Here is a 19,517-nt window from a genome sequence, read left to right on the forward strand (position 1 = left end):
AAGTTCTAGGTATGCCCTTGTAGACTCTTTTTTTCCTTTCAAAATAACATAAGAATTAAAACAAAATGAGAAGGAGCAAATAAATATATTGATTGATGTTATTTTATATGTAGGGCAAGGTAGTGTACAAAAGTGAGATGGATAGAATGGACATAGGAAAGGCATAAAAAAAGATCTAACTTTGATTACTAATTTTTTAGTGGAAAAACACACTAACCATCTATAAGATTCAGTTTTTCATTTGTTAAATGAGGTTATTAAGCCTATTTGTGTTTTTATGATGAGTGAAGAGAATGTGTAAATAACACAGCAGATAGTGTGTAACCTTAGTACATTTCCCTCAGCAAAATTTAATCCACTATTGGAAACTTCAACATCTGTGATTTTTTCCAGAAGTAGAAAATGCCTTCAGTTAAAGTTTGATGAAAGTAGATAGAAAGCTAGAAAAACAAAACGGCCCATTTGTTTTCAAAAGGCTAGATGTGATTTATTCCAAATCAGACCACAGAAAAAAAGAAATGGTGGAGGATGGGAGAGATTGTTAATGTGAAAGCAGAGTCTAGTTTATCCTCAAACTGAATAAACATGTTTTGCATTCAACATGCTTGTTGAGAGAATTCCTGACATCTTTCACATCACAACCACCACACATTATGTCATTCTCTTTTTCTTTTTTGAGACAGAGCCTCGCTCTTTCACTAGGCTGGAGTGCACTGGTTCGATCTTGGCACACTGCAACTTCCACCTCCCAGGTTCAAGTAATTCTCCTGCCTCAGCCTCCTGAGTAGCTGGGACTACAGGCATCTACCACCATGCCTGGCTAATTTTTTTTTTTTGTTGTTGTTGTATTTTAGTAGAGACAGGGTTTCACCATGTTGCCCAGGCTGGTCTCAAACTCCTGAGCTCAGGCAATCCGCCCGCCTCGGCCTCCCAAAGTGGTAGGATAACAGGCGTGAGCCACCGTGCCCGGCCACATCATCCTCATTTATACCCTTAACTATTTGAGCTTCATACTAAACAGAAAGAGTAAGATCCTTACCTCACTGCAAAAAATTGCAAAAGAAGATGGAAAAAACATAGTGTGTTAATAAATCATATCATACTATGATGAAAATCAAAGAAGCCCCACTGCATATTCAGTATAGGGGGATTAATGCTGTTAATAATATGACAGCTGTGAACTGGAAGGAAATAGTATTTTGAAGGTAGATCCTTGGTAAAGTGAAATATCAAAAACTTCTGAAAACTTGGAAAGAAAGCTTGATAAATTAGGACAAAGAATGAGCAAAATCTGTGAGAAATTTTACAGATGTAGGTCAAATAAAGAGATGACTTCTTTTATGTAATAAATTTTCTTAAAACAAAATAATAAACTGGCCAGGCAGGGTGGCTCACGTTTGTAATCCCAACACTTTGGGAGGCCGAAGTGGGCAGATCACTTGAGGTTAGCAGTTCGAGACCAGGCTGGTCAATGCGGTGAGACCCCATCTCTACTAAAAATACAAAAACTAGCCTGGTGTGGTGATATGCACCTGTAGTCCCAGTTACTTGGGAGGCTGAGGCAGGAGAAAAACTTGATCCCAGGAGGTGGAGGTTGCAGTGAGCTGAGATTGTGTCACTGAACTCCAGCCTGGGTGACAGAGTGAGACTCCATCTCAAAAAAAAAAAAAAAAAGAAAGAAAGAAAGAAAGAAAGAAAGAAAGAAAGAAAGAAAGAAAGAAAGAAAGAAAGAAAGAAAGAAAAGAAAATAATATAAACCTTTAATTAAAAAGTCAGCTTAAGAGATAGGATTAAGTAATGACAGATCATTCAAGATGCTTCAGATTCTGAAGCACAAGTGACCACAAGCAACATATTATGTAAAAATATTCAGACACATTTTCATATATCTTCTCCATATTTCATATCATAACATCACAAATACTTATCACACACACTCAAAAACTATAAGACATAAAACTAAAAAGTTTTCCTAACATGTATACTTGAAAGTTTTCACAGAGCAATTTGAAGTATATTCTGGAATATCAGAAAGCCAGAAGTTTGGGGATAAGAATTATCTATGATTTGTAATGCAATATTGAAAATAGTGGTTAATTTGTGAGAAAATTCAAAAGTAAATTGAAGAGACTTTTATGATTAAAATGATAAGGCAAGTGAGGAAGAGAGAGGCATCAAGACCACCTACAGTGAGGGTCTGACTTTAGCAAAGGCGTCAATTGATGGTTCCTGACACTGACTTGGGAGCCTAAAATAAAAAAGCACGTTGTCCTAGGAAGGTGATTAATTCAAGGTGAGGTAGTTTGAGTTTGAAGGATTTGTGAAACCTCCAGTGGAACTATGAAACAAAAAGCCCCATATATAGATATGGCTCAGAATAGAGGTCTCTGCTGGAGACAAAAACTTGAGAATCAGGAGATAAACTATCATTGTTTCGTGGGGTGAATGAGATCTATTTATTTAACAAGTATATATAGTATTTGATGTGAAGCAAGCACTCTCCTGAATGCTTTTATGAATATTAACTCATGTAATCCTCATAGTGGCTATGAGGTGACTGTGAAGATTGGGAAGGAATATCCTAGAAGTGAACTCTGAACAACCAGGAGAAAAACAAGTATGAGAAAACTGAGAGGAAATGGCCAGCGAAGCAGGAGAAAACCTGGGAAGCTGCAGTTACACAAACACTAAGGGAAGTGAGTATTTCCAGAAATTATCATGAGTCAACGATGTCTAAAGCACAGAGTGTTCCAGAAGGGAAGGGGTAACATGGGATTTAATGGCAATGGCATCATGAGTAACCTTGTAAAATCTTTTAGTGTGGGGGGCAACAGCAAGTGAGATGGGGTAGGAACAGGAACCGAGGCTATGTAAATAGAAATTAGGATGTTATTTTATAAATCTGTGCTGAAAAGTAACAGAATTTGAAGGGAAAAATTTTGTGAAGGTTATAGTTTTATGTGATTAAAAAGGGAGAGTTAAAAGCCATAAGAAAAGTAAAATGAATAGCAAGTGAGATCCCAGGCACAGGTGAAAAGAGTTTAACTGTGTGCTGAGAAAAGTTGTATTTTCCATTAAAATGATAGGTTTTCTTGGTGGGGGATACAAATACATTTTCAAAGTGTGTGTAATGAATATGTGTGTGTGTGTGTGTGTGTGTGTGTGTGTGTTTTGCCGGGGGTGGGGAACAAAGAAACAGAGAGAGAGAGATGAGAAAGTTACTGAAGAGCAGATAGGAAGGAGAAAAATTTCTTGCTGTGATTAAACTTTGTACGTGAGAAAGAGATTGAGCTTGTCCTTCAGAATGACAAGAAGTAGTAGACTTTTAAAAATGTGAAGGTTTGATGTTTTCTCTAAGCATAATAAAATGGAGCATTAATAATTTAGCATTAAAAGATTTCTGGAGCCAGGAGCTGTGGCTCACGCCTGTTATCCCAGCACTTTGGGAGGCCGAGGCGGCTGGTCACAAAATCAGGAGTTTGAGACCAGCCTGACCAATATGGTGAAACCCAGTCTCTACTAAAAATATAAAAATTAGCTGGGTGTGGTGGCATGTGCCTGTAAACCCAGCTACCCTGGAGGCTGAGGCAGGAGAATCGCTTGAACCCGGGAGATGGAGGTTGCAGTGAGCTGAGATAGCACCACTGTACTCTAGCCTGGGTGACAGGGTGAGACTTAGTCTCAAAAAAAAAAAAAAAAAAAAAAAAAAAATTCCGGGCTGCTGGAATCCCAGCTATAAATTAATAGTAACTGCTGCTGCCTTAAAAATTCAGCATTTCTCCCCTCCAGATACAGGAATTTAATATTTGAATGATTATATTTGTATTTTATTAACTGGACAGAGATAAAGAACAAAAGAAGCAAGACTTTGAAAGGTGTTGGTAAGAGGAAATATATAAATGGTTTATTACTTAATCATCAACTAATCATTTTTTTCTACATGTGCTCTTTCAATGTTTAGAAATGTAGATAATAATTCAAATTAGTAATATCACACTTTGGAATTAAAAATACTAAAATGGTTGTGTGCACGTTCATGTTTATTTTACTAGAGAAAATAAAATTACATTTTAAACAATGTAGGTTCCAACATAATGAAAATTATTATATATCTACCAAATTTAATATACACTAAGTTAAACTGGCAGTGATAATGACTACAAGATAACTTCGGAATAATCCACATGATATGAATTTGAAATGCTGTACTCAAAAATAGATGCATACTTTAAGATCAACCAAGTAAAACTTGGTGTTCAAGGAGAAAAAGATGGTTTGGTAACAGAAAATACTTTAGGTCAATGAGATTATGAATTCATTTTCATCATTTCTCTTGTACTTAAAAAAAAGTTTAGTCATCTTGTTTGTTTGCTCATGAAACATTCTCTGCTACATTAGAGTGAGAAGACTCTTTAATATGTTCACAAATCCAGCTCTCAGAGAAGGTTAGCCTACACCCACCTAAGGAATAAATCATTAACCCACATTGATCATGGTGATTCCATTAACTTTATAGTGTTTGGTTTAGATATTTCTATATGAACTCTGGCTAACAAGTTGAGAGGGGATGTAACTGCATGGTTGGGGATGGAGTGATTTTGAAAATTCTCCTTGCTGTGAATGCAGCTATATGGGAAGAACCACAAGATAACTCCTCCTTGTATTTGTCCTGTCTGTAAGTAACACCCGTTACTGAAGCTGCTATCTTGTAACATTGAGGCAGACAAACTAAAAATAAAATTCATCTGCTGTGAATGATGGAAATAAAAACACAGGAAAAAACTGGTTCCTTGTTGAAGGAACCAGTCTTGAAGCCGCTTACCTCTGTATTTTGTATAATGCGGGCTAATAAATTTAAGCTAATTATTTATGCTACCTGTGCTGCGATGTTTTCCCATCAGCAGCCAAATATAACCTCACAGTTGTTTTGCTATTTTTGCTTTCACAAACGAGCTATTAACCAACTGAAAATTTTTTTTTGATTGAAGGATGCTTAGGGGATGAGAGGATATCAATAATATAAGCCCATGCGAAATCCCCATTTCTTATCATTAAAACTGTCCTGACATTAAAGCAATGCTTAATTTTTACCATAAGAGCGAAATTTTGAGATTATAATTTTAAAACATAAAATATTTACACTTAAATTACACTTATAATTTTAAAGTGTAAAATATTTACACAGATTAAAATATGGGAAACAATGAAGCAAAACATTCTAAACTTGAAAAGTAAATTAATATTACAAGCACAGAGACTTAAAAACAAACAAAAACAACAAAAATCAAACCTCCATTGTAATTGCAGATTTGCTGACTAATCATGTTTACTAAAAGACTGGCTAGCTTGAGCTCAGGAGACAGAGGTTTTAGTGAGCTGAGATAGCGAGATAGCGCCACTGCGCTTCAGCCTGAGCAACAGAGCTAGAAGTCATAAAAAAAAAAAAAAAAAAAAAAAAAAAAGACTCGCTAAAGGGAAACTTCTTTTTGGATTTGGCTCTTTTTACAGGAAGTAATAGTTTCTGGAGAATTACTTGATGAAAAATTTCTTAACCTTACTTCATGAATCAAATCACAACTCTTGCTACATTATAGATTGTGAAAATCTAACTGATAAGAAAAAATAATTGTTTCTCTTGGCCAGGTGCAGTAACTCACGTCTATAAAACCAGCACTTTCGGAGGCCGAGGCGGGCGGATCACCTCAGGTCAGGAGTTAAAGACCAGTCTGGCCCACATGATGAAACCCCATCTCTACTAAAAACACAAAAATAAGCCGGTCGTGGTTGCGCCTGTAATCACATCCTCGGAGGCTGAGGTAGAAGAATCGCTTGAACCCGGGAGGCGGAGGTTGCAGTGAGCTGAGATCGTGCCACTGCACTCCAGCCTGGGTGACAGAGGGAGACCCTGTTTCAAAACAAACAAAAAAAAAAAAAAAAAAAAAGAAAGAAAAATAATTGTTTCACTCTTTCAAGTACAAAAGTAATTGTACATGGTTGTTTTTTAAAGGAGGGAAAGGAGGGAAATCTCTTCTAAGAATAAAACTATTCACTGTATAGAATTAATATTTTTGTTATTCATAGTATTAAAAAAAAGGCCTCATGGGGAGGAAATAGCAATGCCAGGCAAAACGAGTATATATTTTTATGTTATAACCCAATAGCATATAGCATATGCAAACTGTTTATTTAAATAATTTTAAAGCTAAAATGGAGGCGAGGTCACACAGTTATATATTGCTAGAGCTAAAAACAGTCATAGAAATAAGTATCTGAAATATCCAGGTTTTTAAAATACAAAAACTGAAGCTCAGGAAATTGATTTTTTTCACCCCAGAGTTTTACATTTCCATATTGGCAATGTTTCAACTCAGACATAGGAATTGTGACCATTCAAGGAAAGGGCAACTGCAAGCTTCAGAAAGACACGCTATTCTCAGAAATATTTTCCTTTTTATCACCTAAAGTAAATTTCAGATCACTTACAATCTCTAGAAATTAACATTTCATTAAGCCATAACTAGGAAATGTTTAATGTTTGAGCTAAAGTTAAGAAACATATTTAAACTTAATTAAAACAAAATAAATTAAATAAAATTAATTAAAGCAAATTTTTATGTAATGCTTTTTGCCAAAATTAAGAAATTTAATTAAAACAAAACTTTTTTTGGTGTTTATATTTTTGATAGGTAAAAATTTTATCCTATCAAATAACAGGGAATATTAATATTTATTGCCAATTAAGAGAGGAGTGTGAGCTCTAGAAGTGGAGAAGTGAAACTGGGAAGCAATAAGGGGGAAGGAGGAGAAGAGAGCATTAGAAAATTAAGAACAAGGCAAATGTAAACATGCAAACACATTTCTTAAAATTTGCAATTGAAATCTGAAGAGAATATGATATACTATAGATCTCCACTACTAAGAATACAACGAACAAATTGAAATAAAAAAGAAACACATAATAAAGGAAATAATGCCAATGTTTCTTTTTATAGTAATGAATAGTATTTTATTATGCCTGTTCTATGTATAGTTGTCCATAACTACTAAAACTCTCTAAAAATGAATGAAAGTATTTTGTCTGGACTTTATAGTTAGATTTGTAAGTTTTTTTTTTTTCAGAAAAATATTACATTATTTTCTTTGAATGAATTCACCTTTCTTCATCAAAATTACTCTGATTTCCATACTAACTCAATTTGTTTAAAAGCAAAGCTCTTTATGGTATATTACTGTCATTTCCTTCAGAGGGGAAAAAAAAAAAACAAATAAAAGTTAGTATTACATGTCTGAACCAAATGGAGGTTTTCAAGAATAAAATTCTGCACAACTACGAAAGCTGGTAGCTCCAAATGAAAGGAAATGGAATAAAAAATGAATGCAAGATAATACAATGAATTTTTGGTGTGAGAGGAGAAAAAAAGAATAATATATTAAATGTGTATTTCTCTATTATAATTACCACACATATTAAAAATGGGAATGATATATAGAGATAGAGAGACCTGTGGCTACTTTTGGCTATTTTACCTGCTTTTTGTATTTGCTCTTCTAGGTACCTGTTATTGAGTTAGGTAAGCAAATGGTATTTCAGGACCAAAATATCTATTTCCTGAAGAGTTGCTCCTTTAATTGTGTATCTACCTACTTGTCTATGTATCTCTTGGTAAATGAATTAATTTGTTAGTTAAAATCAATCTATTAATTCATAATGAATGGGACATCTTGCGGGAGGTACATGTGCTTTGTAAATACATGGAAAAACAGTTGAGACTTTCCTAACAGGTTCTGGTATTCAGATTGATATTACCTTTTTAAAAAATTTTTAGGATTAATAGCTAAAAAGATCAAATCAGTTTCTTCATTTCTCCTGAAGGCCTGTTTCCATCAGATTTTACCTCTGCCTCGACAAAAATATTGGAGACTTCTCAACTTTCTGCTTCTGATGATCTCAACTTGTGGTATGACAAAAGGAGAGCAAAATGTTCACTCAGGTATGGGAATTGCTCACAAAAATGTTACTTTATTATTTTTAGGGGGAAAAGGGGGCAAAATCTACACTCACAATACCTGAGATTGGATTTCTAGAACCTTTTGGTTTCAGATTTATGATGAATTAGAAAACTTTCTGCTTAGAAAAATGTTATAGTTTCAAATATTATTTAAAAGTTTTATCTTTAAGTACAATAAACATGATAAATAATGATCAATGTTTTCACTCCTATTAAGGAGAGAATTTTTAGTAGTAAAAATAAGCCTTAATGTGAGAAAGCTAAGAATTCATGATTGCTTCTAATGAAAGTATCTGGGAGGGATATGAGTTTGGTTCAAGAGAGGAACTACAGCTGTTGGTGACTACAACCATCTGCCCAGATGACATCGTGATCAACTGCTCTGAATCACTCTAAAGGAACGAAGAGTCAGGGCAGCTGAGTCATGGTCCCCCAGGAGCCATTAAGAAGTTGATCTTCAGTCACTTCCATTCAAACAGAAAAAATCCTACGAAGGATGAGAACTATGGTTCCTGAGAATGACAGGCAATTGGTGCCACTTTATTCACAGAATCCAATAAATAGTTTTCTTTGTTTCACATGTGTAATGCTCATTATTTTACATTTTTACAAAGACCACTTAGTCTGAATTGCCATTCATCTCTTTCCTATCAAAATCCTACCCAACACATAGTCATATCATCAGAAATCAGATGTTTTCTTGTTTAATGCCCTACCTAACTCATTCGATTGTAATTTTCTGGGAATGGTTACCAGAGATTTGATTTTTTGTAAGTTACATCAAATCCTCATTACTTTATAAATGATGAAAATTTGTCACATGGTACACTTTTCATATCTTTTAAAGGATTAATATATAAAAAGTACATAGTTAATGCTCAGCTTTAAAAATATTAAAATTGAATCTGCTTATTCAAGTATAATGATAGAACTGAAAGAGATCTTAAAATGGTTTAATCTCTTCCTTAGCTTTCAAAAATATAAAGTCTTCTTCTTTATTGGAGATTTCTTTATCCATAGAATATCTTAATTCCCCACTCCCCAACTTCCTCCCCATGTCAAGTTTTTAAAATATTTTTTAAATATTTTAAAATATTGTGTTTATTATATTATAAATATTATAAAATATTGTATCTTTAAAATATTTGTGTTGTCTTCTTCAGGATGTGTCACTGATTGACACTCTTTTTGATTCTAGTTATATATACTGTTATCCTTGGATATTAAAGTAGGTCTCAAATATAGCTTCCATGGTGGTGTGTAAGATTCTGAGAGAGCTGGAAAAAAGGTATAAGCTCCCTTCTAAAGTGCAAGTATATACTTGCAGAGATATTTTTTCACTTACATTTTTGGAGATCATCCATGGTCTCCCCATGTCTTTTACAGAAGAGGCTTCTGGCACCTATTAGGGAAGCTTGTATCTTCCTTATCTCTGTACTAGATGATAATATCGAATGCAGGTAAATGGTGGTGGGGAGAGTAATACTGACAGAATAGTGATATGGCAAACATTGGCACCTCAGAAACTTTTTGCGTTTTTGAGGGCTCTTATTAATATTTGCAAACTTTAAAAAGGCTTGAAAAGAGTTACCCAGAGCTCACCACATATAGAAAAACAGATATCTCTTGTTATGGGAATTGAGGCTAGTCCACATTCCCCTAGATTAAACATCTTTCCTCATTTGGCACATTCTTCAGTTGTTCCTTAAGAAAAAAACATACTAAGAAAAGTTAATTCTGGGAAGTCTAGAAGTGGAATAAAATTACTGACACTAAAAGGAAAGCCCAGATATCTCTTAAAAAATGCTTATCTTAATTTTTTTGAAAACTCACATTAGCACCAGATCATTTCTTTAATGCGTACCGATTTCCTTTCTTCATTGACTAAATAGCTTTGCTAAATGCGATTAAAACCACGTAACTCAAATGAGATATATAAGATGTTGAATAATGTTCACATATCTATAAAATCAAATTCCAGTGCTAATATAAATGATGTCTACTACGTTTGTCATTTATTTGGGATTATCTGTTTGCCTCAAGTGGTGCAAAAAAATTGAGCAGGAAGCACCTGAAGCTTCCTTTCACAACAAGAGGAAGTAGCAATTTGTATTTACTTTACCCAGCTTTCTTTATATGAAAGTAGCCAAGAAGCAGGGGAGGAAAGACAATTATAAGAAACCGTGATAGGAAACTACTGGGAAAAGCAATTTGTAATTTCTGATAAAACTCTAGGCAAATAACCCTGAGCACTCATAGTCTGGCAAGTGGGAAGTACCTGTTGAACAAGTGACCACTTGATTGATTTTAAGCATGTGGAGCTCATTTGTCATCTAAAATATAGAAGGGAGTGAGATATTAGCTTCCTGAATAGCTATTGTTATTTAGAAAAAATAATGAACCAATAAACTTCTCATATAAGATGAAATAACTATTTTCTAGAAACAGTGATCTTATGTTCTTCATTGTATAAACACATAGGTACTTATATAACATAGCTCCTGGGACACAATAAACAATAAATGTATGTTTATCTTATTTAGGCAAACTAAAAGTTGCAGGCTCTGTGCCCTTAAATTTTTTAAATTTATATTCACATTTTGTTTTTTAAGATGTTATGAAAATACAATTTTAAAAGCCCATCTATTTCTAACCACGATGTATTAACAGGGATTGGATTTTTCCACCCACTTAAAATAAGTAAAAAAAAAAAACACACAAAACAAAATAAAAGAAATTATATTGGTCAGTGGAGAGCAGTGATTTCATAGAGATAAGAAACAAGTGTTTAGCCCCACATTTGTACATTTGTTCCACCAGACTGAGTGGAGACTCAGTTTAGTTTCTATATGAAAGTTCAGGGAGGAGGAACTCTATAAGAACCCAGTGGTCTCTCTCAGTTTGGGAGACAAAGCAGACAGAATCTCAGGAGGTAGTTAGGGTATACAGTACCAAATGTCAGAGAGGACAGAGTTCTACAGAAAGAAAGATCCAGAGATCTTCAGATGGACTTCTAGTCTTCAGCTCAATATTGATCTGTTGCATTCATAAGAGAAAAGTCTGAAGACTGGGGAAAGCACCACCTAAAAGGGTTAGAGGGGCCCACACGTGTAAAGCAGGGAATATTTTTTGTTCCCAAGTTGCAAAACTCTCAGTTCGTGAAGGATTAAGTATAGTACTCAGTTGTTTGCATCAGTAGTAGGAAAAAATTAACCATAGAATAAACAATTATCTGGTCTTGCCTAACAAAATTTAATAGCAAGACAACAAAATAGGAAACAGTTTCCAAGTAATGTAAGTACATCCCAGAAGACAGCTCAAGAATATTTATAGAAATACAACATATACCAACATCCAATAAGGTAAAATTCATGATATTAGGCAACCACATCAAAATTACTAGGGATGCAAAGAGCAGTAGAATATAACTCATAATGAGAAAAGTCTAAATGACATAGAAATGACATAAAAAAACAGAATAAGCAGACAAGAATATTAAAAATTTAAAGTATTTCCCATATGTTCAAAAAACTAGAAAAAAGTTGTATTACATTTTAATATAACCATTGTGATTCATTTTCTGATATGAAAATTAATCTTTGAAGCTTCCTAAATGGACTTTAAAATATTACCAAAATATTCATAATAAACACCGTTATTCTGGAGACTTACCCTGTTTCTGAGATTTATTCTGCTTGTAAGCCTTGAGAAATGAGGAATGAGGAATGAGAAATGAAGTGATGCTTTCAGGTGAATTATCATAGAATTCAAGGACTGGATAGAAATAGGTGAGGGTCAAGACGAGGAGGAGAGAAAGACTAGGTTGACAGCCGTGTGGTGGCAGCACTTGAAGGTGTGGTATAGTTGGAGGGTGTCAAAGGCACATTGTGCTTGGTATTAAAAACTATTTACATTTTACCAGTGTCCTACTGATGAATACTTTCACATTTCTGATGTTGAAATAGCTTTATTATGCCCTAATCAACAACATATAATATTTTTTACTGACATATTGACTGGGCAATTCCTTGCAATAATTCTAAGTCTATACAGAGACCTAGAATTGTTCCATATGGAACAATTGGGATAGTTGTATTGCAGCATTGGGACTTCTATTATGGGCCATGATGTCCTTATATTCTTTTGTTTTTGAAATAATTTTACCACTTCGCTGTTCCAACTAAGAGAGGACACAACATTCCAAATAGAGGCTTAAAGAGAAAACAGTGGATTTGACATGGGCCCATACTTTCTGTTATTGTTAGTTTGAGGAAGAAGAAAAGTAGAGGTGATGAAGTTGCCCTCAACAACTGGTAGTTACTGGTAGTTGAATCTCAGGCTGTGGTTCTACTCGGCACCTGACACTTGGATAAGTGAAGACAGGGAGAGAAAGGTAATGGGAAGACTGGGCCCCTGGAATTGATATGTAACACCAAGAAAGCAGTCAGTGAGGATCTCAGAAAGCCAGGAGAGATGGTCTATTATGAAGAGTACTTGCTGGAAACACTTGAACACTTCCCTGTTTCTGGTGAGATTTGATATCCAGAAACACATGTCTGTTGAATTCAAGTTTCTCCTAATGCACACTGTAGCACTAAGAAAGAATTATAGTGCTGCTATATTTCTATAAAAGATAGCAGAATCTACCTTTGACACTAATGCATGAAAATATATTTGTGTTTTAAAAAGGCAACCTGCCAAATTTAATTCCTCAAATGAGTTAATTGCTATAGATGGTAAACAAAAAAGGATGGCTGGTTGTAGAAGGCCTGTATTGTGAATAGATGAGTTGTATTGTAGTACAATTCTTAGATCATGTCCACATAGAAAAAATAAATTGATGATATAATTAACCCATTTTAACCTATATTGTAATTCCATTTAATTAATTTATACTGATAAGATTTTTTTGAAAATCCTAGTCTAAGTAATTAATGTCTTCACTTTTCTTTTTATTGTCTCTTCCTTTTTATTTTTTGTAAGGATGTTTACTTTGCATTTTTTTCTTGTATTAGGTAGAGATATCAGTTGAAAGATACCTTAAAATTTTGTGACATTGAGTTTAATCAACCAACCATTCCTAAGGAATTGATAGTATATTTACTATTTGGTTAGATGGATAGGCACTCTGGTATTAAATTAAGTCTCTAAAGTTGGCATTTTTTCTCTATTAGTTTGCCATCCTGCCCACTTACCTCTTGAATTTGAAAGATGTAAATAAATAAGATTAGAATATGAATTTTTAAGATAATTAAATTGTTTTGAAAATTAGAGTTTATTACAAAATATGTTCTCATTTTATGTATTATTAATTTAACAATAAGTTTCATGACAAGATTTTAGTCAAAATAGTTACACAATCAACAAGCAAATGATATACGGGCAATCAATCAGACCATCAAACACCAGTTGATAACATAATCCATTTGGACAGGAACCACATTTCCAAAACGAGTTTTGATTTAGTCATTGGAGGTAAAACAAAAGATATCAGACTGTACCTTAAAAATGAACAAACAAAACAAAACAAAAACTTGTCCAATTCAATATACCTAATAGAGATAGGAATCAAATAGTAGTATATATCATTAAACTTTTCCAACAAGATTCTGTGGTCACCTGAAGTAGAAAAACTTGGTTTTCCAATGTAACTACTCAAATCAGTAAAAATAAATATTTTAAAACTTTACTCTTGTTTTAAAATTTTACTTTATTATGTTAGTTATCTGTATTTACATTAGTATTTTTCAGTCTTTATTGATCCCTATTTATATTTCATATAATTTTATTAAGCTGTAGGCCACAAATTAACATTTCATACTCAACTAAATGTCAGGGACTATTCCCTCTTTAGTTTAAGGATTAGATGCGATATGGATATTATATATTGAAATAATCATGCACTAGAATGATAGATTTAAAATCATCTTTAAAATGTGTTATGGAGATTTTGTCATGTTCAAAAATTTTGCAGTATCTCTCAAAATTGTCACAACTTTCCCCCTTTCATGTAAATATTACGCCTTTACATATGAAACGTGACTCTCTGTGCTGTATGTTTCCTGCTTGAGTTTTGCCCTTTGTGTTATATTATCTCATGTTATACAAAGTCATTTTGTGACTAATTTCCAGAGCACTGAGTCACAGTGTGGCTGTTGCTTATCTTTTCTTTTTTCCCACATGGTAGTACTCTTGGCCCTTATTTTTGGTAATTATTTTAAACTAATGAGTACTTTTTTTATAATTGAATAATTGTTTCTCTCATATTTCTGTGGTTGTTTACTGCTGTATTATATTCTTTCATTTTTTACTAGAAGCAAACATTTTATAACCAACAGGAACATAACAGTACATCATGTAGGCACGTTATCTATTGTTTTAATTTACAAAATTGCACAATATAGACTTGATCGTAAGTATTCTCGTTTAGATATCTCAGAATATAACTTTTGGTCTTTGGAGACTTGTAAAGTATTTCCTTAGATTAGTTAGTGCTGGCATAAAATATTCAATTTAGATTATGATTATTTTAATGTTTATACCTCATTTTAAATATCAACTAATGGCATTGAAAGATTATTTGAATAGAAGACTGACAGTCTCTTCATTATATGTTACGAAAGAAAATGCAAAGGTAAACCAAACTTCCAAAAACTTCCAATTAACTAAGCACAATTAGTAAAGAATTCTACTACAATCTTCAAATTATAAAAAAGCTACATACACCAATTCATTACAAAAACGTTTATGGTTTAAAATCATAAACATTGCACATAAATTTGCTTAAGAATTAAATGCAAAATGCTGAGAACTCAAGTTTGGATTTCGTTTGTTTACTTTGTTTACAGGGAAGGGTTGATTTTCATTTTAGGCAAATAAACAATGATCCTCCTCTATCAGTTCTTTGCCTCTCAGCACGCTGCTTTTCCCCCCGAGAAAGAAAAAATTGAAGTTATTTCTCATGGGCTAGACAGTATATTGCCAGGTACTCACAAGTAAAATCTCTGATGAAAGATCTTGGAATGTTTTTTTCAAAACGGAGTTGAGGTGATTTTGTTTTTCCTTCCAGGTATTGAAGAGAGGATTTATCTTCTCTACTTCTTCTTTTAGAAACAGATCAAGAAACTGGGGATTGAAGAATAACTGAAAGAAACGTAATCTGATTTTACTAGCAGTGAAAGAGCGAGGTAAGAATTTGACTGTTATCCAGCCTAAAGTCGCTGCTGTCTGTTAGAGCAAAGAGGGAGCCTGAGAGTCGCTTCAGAGATCACTGGCCGTTGGGAATAGCCCAACTTCCTGTTAGGTCACTGCAACTCTGACTCTGTTTAGTCTAAACCTCTTTTTCCTTTCTTTCTCTCTCTTTTTTTTTTTTTTTTTAGTGGAGGAAACAGATGAAGGAAACAGCTTACACCAAGATTTCAGTTACGATCATTTTGAACAACTATTTCTTTTACTTTCCAGGATTGTTTTTGTAATCAATTGAAAAAGAATGCTTTTTCTCCCCCTAGAGTTAGGGTTTAAAAAAAAATTACATACTTATTATTACATTGTTAATAAATAAACTTTTTTGCAGTTTGTTTCTTCTTCAAGTTATTTCATTTGTTTCACCCACTGTCAATATATTTATTTTTTAAAAAAGTCTGAGGGCTACCATTGGACATTTCTCTTAGTGAGACAATGTAATGCATTATCTATTCCAGGAGGTCAGGCTTTGAGCCCTACCTTAGCTACTTGCTAGCTTGGCTACTCAGCCAAGTTATTTGAATTCACTATGCCTCAGTTCCTTTGTTCCTAAAGTGTTGATAATAAGAGTTTCTGGGCTTGCTATAAGTACTAAATGGCTTAATACATAAAAAGCACTTAAGGCAGGCCCCAGCATGTAGGGAACCTCCAATAAATGTTCACTATCATTATGGCTGTTTTCTGTATTTCTATTATTATTCTGCACAATATATAAATATTTAAAGATGCCAACCAGAGTCTCTCTGCTGTATGTCCCTACCATTGAGGTTTATCCTTACTATTTCTGTATTGGAATTATGGTCATATCAGACTAAGATCACTAGAGATCTAATATATTGGCAGAATCTACTTTGCCAGGAGGGCTAAAGACATTTGTTCAGAAAATATATGAGTTTCTTGCTTCTCCATTTCAGATTCTTTGTGCCTTCAATTTTTCCTGCTTTCCTTAGACCTCTCTGTAAAAGGTAGTCTTTCATCTTGTGTGTTTTTAATACGTATTGAATAATTATTTGATGACTGGAATATAAATTATCTTATTTAATTCTCACAACTAGCTTATAAAGAAGGTCCTCTTTGTATGCCCATTTCACAGGTCTAGGAAGATTGAGTTCCATATGTGGAGCTGTGATTCTAATGTCATGCAGTCTGACTTTAGAGCAAAAATGCTTAAATCCTCCTCTATGCTGCCTTCACACTCATGTTCTAGATTTCATATCATGTTAATTACTTATCTCTTATTACCTCACGCCCTGCCCCTCAACCACAATCAAAGCTCTCATCTCACTCAGACTGTAGAGGAAAGTTCCTTTTTCTTGGTACAACAATGGACCTTGATTAAACTTTTGACGAATCTATAGCTCAGGTAGAGGCAAGCTCAGCCAATCAGATTTTCTTTCTTGAAAGCATAAAATGAGAACTATAGAAAAAGTACATAGTGTAAAAATAAAATAAAATGTCAGGACTATCTAAATTTATCATGTCAAGGAAAACAATTAAGCCCTAGGGACTGTCACGTAGCATATCTGCAATTCTGCCCCTTAGATGGTAGAGTGGCTCTTTTCCTGATTGTTCTTGTTCTAAAAATGACTAGCAGATACCGGATATCAGATCTTCCCCTACTTCCAATTACTCCTCTTTGTTATAGATTAACTGCCTCCTTTATTGTCTGGTACCTAATTCAGACCAGATGGCGCCCAAGACCCCATGACTATCACATCTTCAGTGTGGAATGTTAAATATACTTTCTCAAAACAAAGCACCACCTGGACCGATCAGCTAATTGCAACTGTGCCATTAAGGCTTATGAAGAAAGATGCTGAAATTTTGTTAAGCTTTCCTCCTAAACTTTGTCCCGATAAGTGATCCCAAACTTCTTCTTCTTCTTTTTTTTTTTTTTTTTTTTTTTGAGGCGGAGTCTCACCCTGTCTGGCTCTGTCCCCTAGGCTGGAGTGCGGTGGCGCGATCTCGGCTCACTGCAAGCTCCGCCTCCCCGGGTCACGCCATTCTCCTGTCTCAGCCTCCTGAGTAGTAGCTGGGACCACAGGCGCCCGCCACCTCGCCCGGCTAATCTTTTGTATTTTTAGTAGAGACGGGGTTTCACCGTGTTAGCCAGAATGGTCTCGGTCTCCTGACCTCGCGATCTGACCTCTCAAAGTGCTGGGATTACAGGCGTGAGCCACCGCGCCCGGCTGTGATCCCAAACGTCTGTACTTCTGAACTCTGACTTCCATTCTTTGGAATTTGTCCTTCCTGAACAGCTTGTCCTCAAACTTTGTGCTTGAATAAACTCTCTTTAAACTAGATTCTGACTCTTTTAGTTATTTTAGGTTGACAACGGTAAATTTCAGGCTCTTAACTAAAATGCCAGATAGAGAAAGGGCTGATAGCCACAATGTCTGTAAGCAAGATGGTTATGTGGTGAAACCTGGTTGACAGGATATTGAGGAAAAGAATAAAGGAAAACAGGTAACTTCTAAGAGAGAACCAGGGAAAGAATGAAAGCAAGAGCAAGAGTAAGCAAATGATGTGAGCATGATGCCTGAGCTCTACAGCTGCAGTACATGCCCAGGCCTAGCTCAAGTTCTCCAAAGTACTCAGGAGCATGCATCCTTGCAATAAGCCCCTTTTTGTCCTAAAGTCATTTAAAAATGTTTTTCTTAAAATGTTAAGAACCTATCTGAAAGAGCCATCGCTGAGTGGTTTTATTTTAACACCAGAGGTGATCAATTTCATAGTTAAGCTGTGCTTGGCATCAATGAAAACTTCTCATCATTTAAAAAAAAAAATGTAACTTGCAAAACCTTCAGTATTCTTGTGCTAAAGAGAATGTGAGAACTTGATGTTATGATACTGTAAAGTCAGCCTGATGTTGTAACTATGGACTCTGTAGACTCAGCTCCTCCCTCCCAAAGGCTTGTGCAAGATCCTTTCTGTGCTTTTTTTTTTTTTTGCTAGTTTACCATTTCATTGTGTATAACTCTAAGTCTAATTTATTTGGATAAAACAAATGTTCTCACCAACAATTTGTCTATCTGCCTTTGTATCTTAAACTCTTTGTGTCTAGTAAGTATCTGGATCTTTTCATTTCTCACCATGTTTTGTTATTTTTTCTTTCCAACTCACACGTGTCAAATATTATGTTTTTAATATAAGGTTTAATATTTCTTGACTAAGATATAAAAATAATCATTTTTCTTTGACTTGCCCTACCTATCAGGAGACATTTCCTAACTTCATCCTTTCAGAATGTTGGCTGTTAAAACATATCTGATGTTTCAATAAGTTCAGGTAATTCTAATTGATCATGGTGAGAAGGTCACACATGGTTGCAGGATAGAGAACACTAACATATTAAAACTTCAGATTCAACGGAGGTTTTCATAAATATCCAAAGCAAAATTAAATTTTATCACATCAAATATTCATTTCATGCTTTTTTTGTCTACTTTAAAGTGGGTAAATATTAGATATTTCATTATTTCATATTTTAAACAATTACTTTTCATACAAAATGTGACTGCAAAGATGTTTAACTGGATTGGGTGAAGGGTGAGTCCTTGAGCTTTACTTTTCATTCCAGTCTTCATCCTTATACATAGAATCTAAACCATACTTTTTCTGAAAATGGATTTCTGAAAATGGATCAGCAAATGAAAACAATGGACATTTTCAGATTTCAGATGTAAGAAAGAATGGCCTCTAGGCTATATCAGATTATATTTATTAAAACTCTATGTAATAGGTAAGACACATGCAAACATGATTTTAAACATGCCTCTATATTTATTTAATCATTACTGAAATGTATTTAGCTCTGAAGTCCCTATGTTTACTGATGGGGAAAGTGCAATCTTGCTTTTTGTAGGTAATTTATTACTAGCTAAATTATCAGTTAAAATTTGGTCACTTTGGGGAAAATTTAGGCAATTCAGATGTGTCCTGCTCTCATTCCTTCCCTTCTCTTGAGAGCACCTGAACCTTTGGGAGTGACTGGGGAAGGACCCTGGCCCATTTTCTCCTCTCTGTCCTGACTGCCCTCTACTAAGAGTGCTGTTATAGCTTGGTTGTGTCTATTACAGGCAAGATTTAAAATTAAAAATATGTTCTCACTTCAGATCATAGTTCTTGCAATTTAAAGCCTTGTCTTTCAAGAAAATCTTCTTTCCTGTGGGTTGAAACATCCATTCGGCAAGTCACGTGAAGTTCTTTTTGCTCTTATCTTTATCGGCCAGGGATAAAGGGTAAGGACAAAAATAAATGGAAAAA

The 19,517-nt window shown here is 34.4% G+C and overlaps 1 protein-coding gene across 2 annotated transcripts in view; it reads right to left on the reverse strand.

Moving 5' to 3' along the window:
- The window catches only part of TFPI (tissue factor pathway inhibitor), a 96,228-nt gene extending 80,921 nt beyond the window's left edge, over positions 1–15,307 (reverse strand). The window contains exon 1 of one of the 2 annotated variants that reach the window (XM_023212399.2): positions 15,003–15,307. The gene's annotated coding sequence lies outside the window, so the exon portion shown is untranslated. The remainder of the gene's footprint in view (positions 1–15,002) is intronic. The other variant, XM_023212400.2, reaches the window with a different exon arrangement.
- Positions 15,308–19,517: the final 4,210 nt, after the last annotated feature.

The sequence above is a fragment of the Piliocolobus tephrosceles genome, chromosome 11 (assembly GCF_002776525.5).
Source record: "Piliocolobus tephrosceles isolate RC106 chromosome 11, ASM277652v3, whole genome shotgun sequence".
Lineage (NCBI taxonomy): Eukaryota > Metazoa > Chordata > Mammalia > Primates > Cercopithecidae > Piliocolobus > Piliocolobus tephrosceles.